Source organism: Notolepis coatsorum (genome assembly GCF_963971535.1).
Source record: "Notolepis coatsorum genome assembly, chromosome: 19".
Taxonomy (NCBI): Eukaryota; Metazoa; Chordata; class Actinopteri; order Aulopiformes; family Paralepididae; genus Notolepis; species Notolepis coatsorum.
Genome location: NC_140183.1, coordinates 67605422 through 67612921, shown reverse-complemented (window position 1 = coordinate 67612921; position 7500 = coordinate 67605422). Strand labels below are relative to the sequence as shown.

Genomic DNA, 7500 nt, shown 5'->3' with positions numbered 1-7500 from the left:
GTGAAAACAGAGAGAGAGAGGAGCGATCAGGAGAACATTATAGGTGAGTGAAAACAGAGAGATAGGAGAGATCAGGAGAGAAAGACAGAGTTGAGTGAAAACAGAGAAAGAGAGATGAGTGAAAACAGAGAAAGAGAGATGAGTGAAAACAGAGAGAAAGAGAGATGAGTGAAAACAGGGAGAAAGAGAGATGAGTGAAAACAGAGAGAGACGAGAGATCAGGAGAGCAAGAGAGAGAGAGGAGTGAAAACAGAGAGAAAGGTACTGTAGATATAAGGAGAGAACAGGAGAAAAAGAGAGATGAATGAAAACAGAAAGAGAGAGGATAGATCAGAAGAGAAAGAGAGAGATGAGTGAAAACAGAAAGAGAGAGGATAGATCAGAAGAGAAAGAGAGAGATGAGTGAAAACAGAAAGAGAGAGGATAGATCAGAAGAGAAAGAGAGAGATGAGTGAAAACAGAAAGAGAGGAGAGATAGAGAGAGAGATAGAGGGGACAAAGAGAGAGACCAACTCAAACCAGTGTTTTTCTTTATGCTGGGGTAACCCGGCACCCCACAGAGAGTGTGGTTTAGTTGTTCCAGTCGTTTCTCTTATCTCTGCGACCGCTGCCAAAAGGTTTCATGAAAAACATCAACTTAATCATAACGCAGTGCAGTGGACCCCTGGGACCATGTAGGTTGTTATTATGAGTAACAAGTGCTCTGCAGAGCCAGCGACTGTTAGGAGCGCTCTGGGCTTTCTGCGTCCTCTGCACTTTGCCACTATGAGGTGCGAGGAGAGGTGCTTGTGGGGTTGTCTGAGCCGATGATGAAATCGACCATGGCCTACTTTTTTTCCCCTTCGTGTTGCTCTAGGTCAAAGTCGTAGGTTTTCTTTTTTGTCCCACGGCCAAACTGAGCATTCAGGTTTTTGTTTTATGGCTCTTGTGTTTAAATGTTTTTTATTAGAGTACGAGCCCTGGGGGGGCTAAACCCTATTGTAATGGGTGGTTTTATTATTATCCAGCTTCCGCCACGTGTACCTCGATGCAGGCATAGTTTTTTATGCAATTGGACATGCTGATGGCCCGGCAAGAGTTACGTGACACCAAAAAAGTGGAACAAACAAACCTCAAGGTGGCGCTATGAGAAATTAAAACTCCAGTATATCATGAACCGTATACAGTAGAGATGTGAAACTTACACCTGTGTATTTCCTTATGGTGAAATATTCTGCCTCAAGGACCCATAATGTCCGCCATATTGGATTTCGCACAGTTTTCTTCCCACAGGCTTTTTTGTTCCTGAACCAATTTGAACCAAACTTGCAGCATAACTTTAGGGGCCATAGTTACACATTTTCTGTCCAAACCAGCTGCATTGGTCGATAAACTTGGGTGCTGTGAACGAATAAAGTTTGTGGAAATGGCATAAAATACATGCATGACCACATGCCTTTGTTCCCAATACGGACGTTTTTCAGTAATGTCTTTGGTAAAAACCAACGGTTTGCAGATCAGTTAGAAAATGCCAGAAATACAGCCAAGTTATAATTTTTTTATAATAAAGTATTTTGGGTGATAGTGTTTTGGGTGATAAGGTTGAGTGATACAGTGTTGTGGGTGATAAGGTGTTTTGGATGATAAGGTGTTGTGGGTGATAAGGTGTTTTGGGTGATAAGGTGTTTTGGATGATAAGGTGTTGTGGGTGATAAGGTGTTTTGGGTGATAAGGTGTTTTGGATGATAAGGTGTTGTGGGTGATAAGGTGTTTTGGGTAATAAGGTGTTTTGGGTGAGAAGGTAGCTGAATCAGTAGAAAAACATAGGCACGGTGAAAAAAGCTTGTGGAAACGGTGAAAAATACATGCATGACGTCCCGTTCATTTTATGGCAATCTCTTCACAGGTTCTTATTTCTTCCCAGTCGACGAGTCATAACATCACTATAAGTGCTTTGGCTCCTGCACCATTCTATAGGCTGCTCGCTGCTATATATCTATGTTCCTTTCCCTTTTATCTGGGCCAGTCTGACGGAGCACACTTGCTCATTTCTGACAACCTCCCGCCTCACACTCAGTTTCACCTGGAAGCCGCCCAGCATAAACACTCTGACGTCGGCTACTGAACAGCTCCGCTGGTACGGTCGGGGGGTTAAGTGTCTCGCTCGGGGGGGCATCTCACCGGTGGTCGTCGAGAGCGGGTCACCTGGGAGTGCGTGTTGTTTTCGAGTCTCTTTTCTGACAGATTCTTCACGAGTTATTATTTTTTAATAATGATAAGGTATTGATAAGGTGTTTTGGGTGATAATGTGTTTTGGCTGATAAGGTGTTTTGGCTGATAAGGTGTTTTGGCTGATAAGGTGTTTTGGGTAATAAGGTGTTTTGGGTGATAAGGTGTTTTGGGTGATAAGGTGTTTTGGGTGATAAGGTGTTTTGGATAATAAGGTGTTTTGGGTGATACAGTTTTTTGGGTGATAAGGTGTTTTGGGTGATACAGTGTTGTGGGTGATAATGTGTTTTGGGTGATACAGTGTTTTGGGTGATACGGTGTTGTGGATGATACAGTGTTGTGGGTGATAATATGTTTTGGGTGATAATGTGTTGTGGGTGATACAGTGTTTTGGGTGATAATGTGTTGTGGGTGATACAGTGTTGTGGGTGATAAGGTGTTCTGGGTGATAATGTGTTGTGGGTGATACAGTGTTGTGGGTGATAAGGTGTTCTGGGTGATAATGTGTTGTGGGTGATACAGTGTTGTGGGTGATAATATGTTTTGGGTGATAATGTGTTGTGGGTGATACAGTGTTGTGGATGATACAGTGTTTTGGGTGATAATGTGTTGTGGGTGATACAGTGTTGTGAGTGATACAGTGTTGTGAGTGATACAGTGTTGTGAGTGATAAGGTGTTCTGGGTGATACAGTGTTTTGGGTGATACAGTGTTTTGGGTGATACAGTGTTTTGGGTGATACAGTGTTTTGGGTGATAAGGTGTTGTGGGTGATACAGTGTTTTGGGTGATAAGGTGTTTTGGGTGATACAGTGTTTTGGGTGATACAGTGTTGTGAGTGATACAGTGTTGTGGGTGATAAGGTGTTTTGGGTGATAAGGTGTTTCGGGTGATACAGTGTTTTGGGTAATAAGGTGTTTTGGGTGATAATGTGTTGTGGGTGATACAGTGTTTTGGATAATAAGGTGTTTTGGGTGATACAGTTTTTTGGGTGATAAGGTGTTTTGGGTGATACAGTGTTTTGGGTGATACAGTGTTTTGGGTAATAAGGTGTTTTGGGTGATAATGTGTTTTGGGTGATAAGGTGTTGTGGGTGATAAGGTGTTTTGGGTGATAAGGTGTTGTGGGTGATAAGGTGTTGTGGGTGATACAGTGTTGTGGGTGATAAGGTGTTGTGGGTGATAAGGTGTTTTGGGTGATACAGTTTTTTGGGTGATAAGGTGTTTTGGGTGATACAGTGTTTTGGGTAATAAGGTGTTTTGGGTGATAATGTGTTGTGGGTGATAAGGTGTTTTGGGTGATAATGTGTTTTGGGTGATAATGTGTTGTGGGTGATACGGTGTTTTGGGTGATAAGGTGTTGTGGGTGATAAGGTGTTGTGGGTGATACAGTGTTGTGGGTGATAAGGTGTTGTGAGTGATAAGGTGTTGTGGGTGATGATACAGTGTTGTGGGTGATAAGGTGTTGTGGGTGATACAGTGTTGTGGGTGATACAGTGTTGTGGGTGATAATGTGTTGTGAGTGATAAGGTGTTGTGGGTGATACAGTGTTGTGGGTGATAAGGTGTTGTGGGTGATACAGTGTTGTGGGTGATACAGTGTTGTGGGTGATACAGTGTTGTGGGTGATACAGTGTTGTGGGTGATAAGGTGTTGTGGGTGATACAGTGTTGTGGGTGATAATGTGTTGTGGGTGATAAGGTGTTGTGGGTGATACAGTGTTGTGGGTGATACAGTGTTGTGGGTGATAATGTGTTGTGGGTGATAATGTGTTGTGGGTGATAATGTGTTGTGGGTGATAAGGTGTACAGTGGGTACAGTTCCACTGGGTTAAGTGTCTCGTTCGGGGGGCATCTCACCGGTGGTTGTCGAGAGCGGGTCGCCTGGGAGTGAATCTTGTTCAAGTCTCTTTCTGACGGATTCTCCCAAGCAGTTCGGGGATGCTAACCAGCAACCCTCTGGACCACAAAGCCGCTGTGTCATTCAGTGGTTACGGTACAGATGGGGTGCTTTTGATGATTGCGTGCAAAAGCAGCGATGTGCGTCGTTTTCCGAGCAGGGGACCGGCGTGTGACCTTTTGTCACATCTCATACTCTCTCTCTCTCTCTCTCTCTCTCTCTATCCCGTCCTTCCTGTCAGTATCTACCATGAGCTATTTAATAAAGCAGAAACGTAAAAAAAAAAAAATTACCTCAAGAAGGAAAGGCGGAACAAATATGTATAGGATTTTTGGCTTAGTACCAGAAAGCCCCTGTTACACCCGACACAGGGCAGGGAATTAAATCATGTGGAGATAACAAAATAGAGAGAGAGAGAGAGAGAGAGAGAGAGAGAGAGAGAGAGAGAGAGAGAGAGAGAGAGAGAGAGAGAGAGAGAGAGAGAGAGAGAGAGAGAGAGAGAGAGAGAGAGAGAGAGAGAGAGTCCCTGCTGTCAGCGGAGTGTGTGCGGGCTGCTTCACAGAATAATGTGGTGTGTACAGATACAGCCCTGAAAAATCAAGCATCTACTGCTCCTCTACCACTACTCCACCACTCCACTCCAAACTGATTTTGTGACTCCTATTGTTCTGGACCGGGCTAGATTTCACACCTTCACTGCCTCCCACAGGCTGGGGAGATTTTCATCTTACATTTTTATTTGTCCCAAATGTCCCAGCCCCATCCGATTTCTTAGCTTTTTTCACTGTTTATTTATCATGCATTGCAACACTAATATATGGTCAGTACCCCAAGTCAGACTGCCCATATACAAATTATCTTGGGGGTCTGAGGGCAGTAGCCCCCGACCCCCTCCCTGGGGAAGCACTTAAGTTAAGTACCCTCCCGTTGTTTACGTTTAGACCCAGCCACCAGCCCCCGGAAATTAACACCCGAGTGCAAGACCAGCCGCATTTCATTGTATACCTGTATGCCGTGACAATTAAAACTCTTGACTTGACTTGACTAGTTCTAAAGTGACAGAGGAGTGGCAGTAGGGACCTGCATCTGAAGGGCTTCATCTGTATGTGTGTGCGCTGGGCTGCTTCGCAGAATAATGTGGTGTGTGTGTACAGTATGTGCGCTGTAGAGCTGTCCCTGAAGCCTGTTTTTGGGATTCTATATATCCAATAGACAAGCGCCCTTTTCGATCGTGTGACATTGTTCAGAAAGTTTGGTGCACTTGACAAATTGCAGTGTGAAAGCAAACCGAACCAAATGAAGAATGCAACCATGTTGCAACTTCACCCCCCGAATCGCACAGAGTCCACCAAAACTATATGTGAAAGCGACCTTAGATGAATACTGTGTAAAGTTGAATCAAGTTGAAGTCTGGTTTGGCTTATACAGTATGCAGCAGGGCCCAAATGATGGTAGCCCAAATAAGTCAAGACCAATGTTGTGTAAGACACCCAAAGCCGTAGAAACCAACATTGCGCATGACACCCAACGCTGTAGAGACCAAGGTTGTGTTTGACACCCAAAGCTGTAGAAACCAACGTTGTGGATGACACCCAAAGCTGTAGAAACCAACGTTGTGGATGACACCCAAAGCTGTAGAGACCAAGGTTGTGTTTGACACCCAAAGCTGTAGAGACCAAGGTTGTGTTTGACACCCAAAGCTGTAGAGACCAAGGTTGTGTTTGACATCCAAAGCCGTAGAGACCAAGGTTGTGGATGACACCTCCATACCATTCCATACATGTACTCTTAAAGCTGCAGTAATGATGTTCTGACCACTAGGGGAATTTAAACAAACTCCATTTTCCTTGTTGTAACTAAGAGATTTGCTGAAATAAATTATCGTTTTCACCTACAATGCATACAACATTCTCTTGGGCATTTCCTGGTTGTTAAACAAGGTAGGTAAATACTTCACCTACAAACATAATAATGTTCCGACAGCGCAATAGTGATGTAATTAAGAGATCCGCTGAAAGAAATGGAACTTTTTAAATGTGCATAGGTTTATAAAATAGGCTTAGCTAAAGTGCTGGCAAGGTTTCGTCAACAAAAAAAAAATGATGGAGTAACAACAGACCAATGGTGGCGCGGGATTGTTTAGATAGAACACCATGACTCAACGAAACCCTGATAGCATGCAGTCATAAAAGGTTTTGAAGAACAACATATAGTTAGAAAATAGTTATTGCAGCTTTAAATTAATCTTGAACCCAGGGAGGAGAGCGGGACAGTGGTATGACGCGAGAAGTGCCATAATAAAACCAATTAATCCTTCATTCAATAGTAACTGTCTTCATTGGACCCGAATATACTTGATGTAATGCCCTTCCCATCTCCTCTCCAACAATAACATAAGCTGGGAGACAATGGCAGAGCAACAAGGCGAGATTCCCATTGGCACTGATCCAGTATTATATTTAGCTGTCTGTCCCAGTGAGTATTACATGGGCAGCAACGCAATTCTGTCTCCTCTGTGTGTGTGTGTGTGTGTGTGTGTGTGTGTGTGTGTGTGTGTGTGTGTGTGTGTGTGTGTGTGTGTGTGTGTGCGCGCGCGTGTGTGTGTGTGTGTGTGTGTGTGTGTGTGTGTGTGTGCGTGCGTGCGCGCGCGCGTGTGTGTGTGTGTGTGTGTGTGTGTGTGTGTGTGTGTGTGTGTGTGTGTGTGTGTGTATTTATGCCTGTGTCCATGCTTGCTTATCTGTGTGCCTGCCTGTGTTTATCTGTGCATTCATGCGTGTGTGTGTATTTCCATGCTTGGTTGTATATTTTCCTCTACGTCTCCTGCTAACGGTAGACAAATGTTAAATGATTATTGACCTTATCAAGTGTCACAGTTGATGCTCCTTATTTCACAAAAAGTCTGAGAAAATGTGGGGTCTTTTTTTAGCCTAATTGAAGGCAGGATTTATACCAGCCAGAGTCATAGTTAAGGTTTTTATTGAATTATTATTATTATCTTAATGGTGGTGGAGTAGAGAGAAACAGGAACTAGTACAGCACAGAGCCATACGAGCACAGTCTGGACCTTACAGCAACGACAGGCAACACGGTGTTGGTCAACAGCTTTGACCAACATCACTTGTAATTAATGAGTGAGTGAGTGAGTGAGTGAGTGAGTGAGTGAGTGAGTGAGTGAGTGAGTGAGTGAGTGAGTGAGTGAGTGAGTGAGTGAGTGAGTGAGTGAGTGAGTGAGTGAGTGAGTGAGTGAGTGAGTGAGTGAGTGAGTGAGAGAGGAGAGAGAGATAGCGAGAGAAAGAAAGAAAGAGAGGGAGAACGAGAGAGAAAGAAAGAGAGGGATGAAGAGAGATAGAGAGAGAGAAGGAAAGAAAGAGAGAGAGGATGAGAGAGAAAGAGATAG

General features: G+C 43.9%; 1 protein-coding gene across 1 annotated transcript in view; it reads right to left on the bottom strand.

Annotated features, from left to right (window-relative positions):
* Nucleotides 1-7500, bottom strand: part of adamts16 (ADAM metallopeptidase with thrombospondin type 1 motif, 16) — a gene marked incomplete at both ends in the record, with an annotated part of 101345 nt that overhangs the window by 17418 nt on the left and 76427 nt on the right.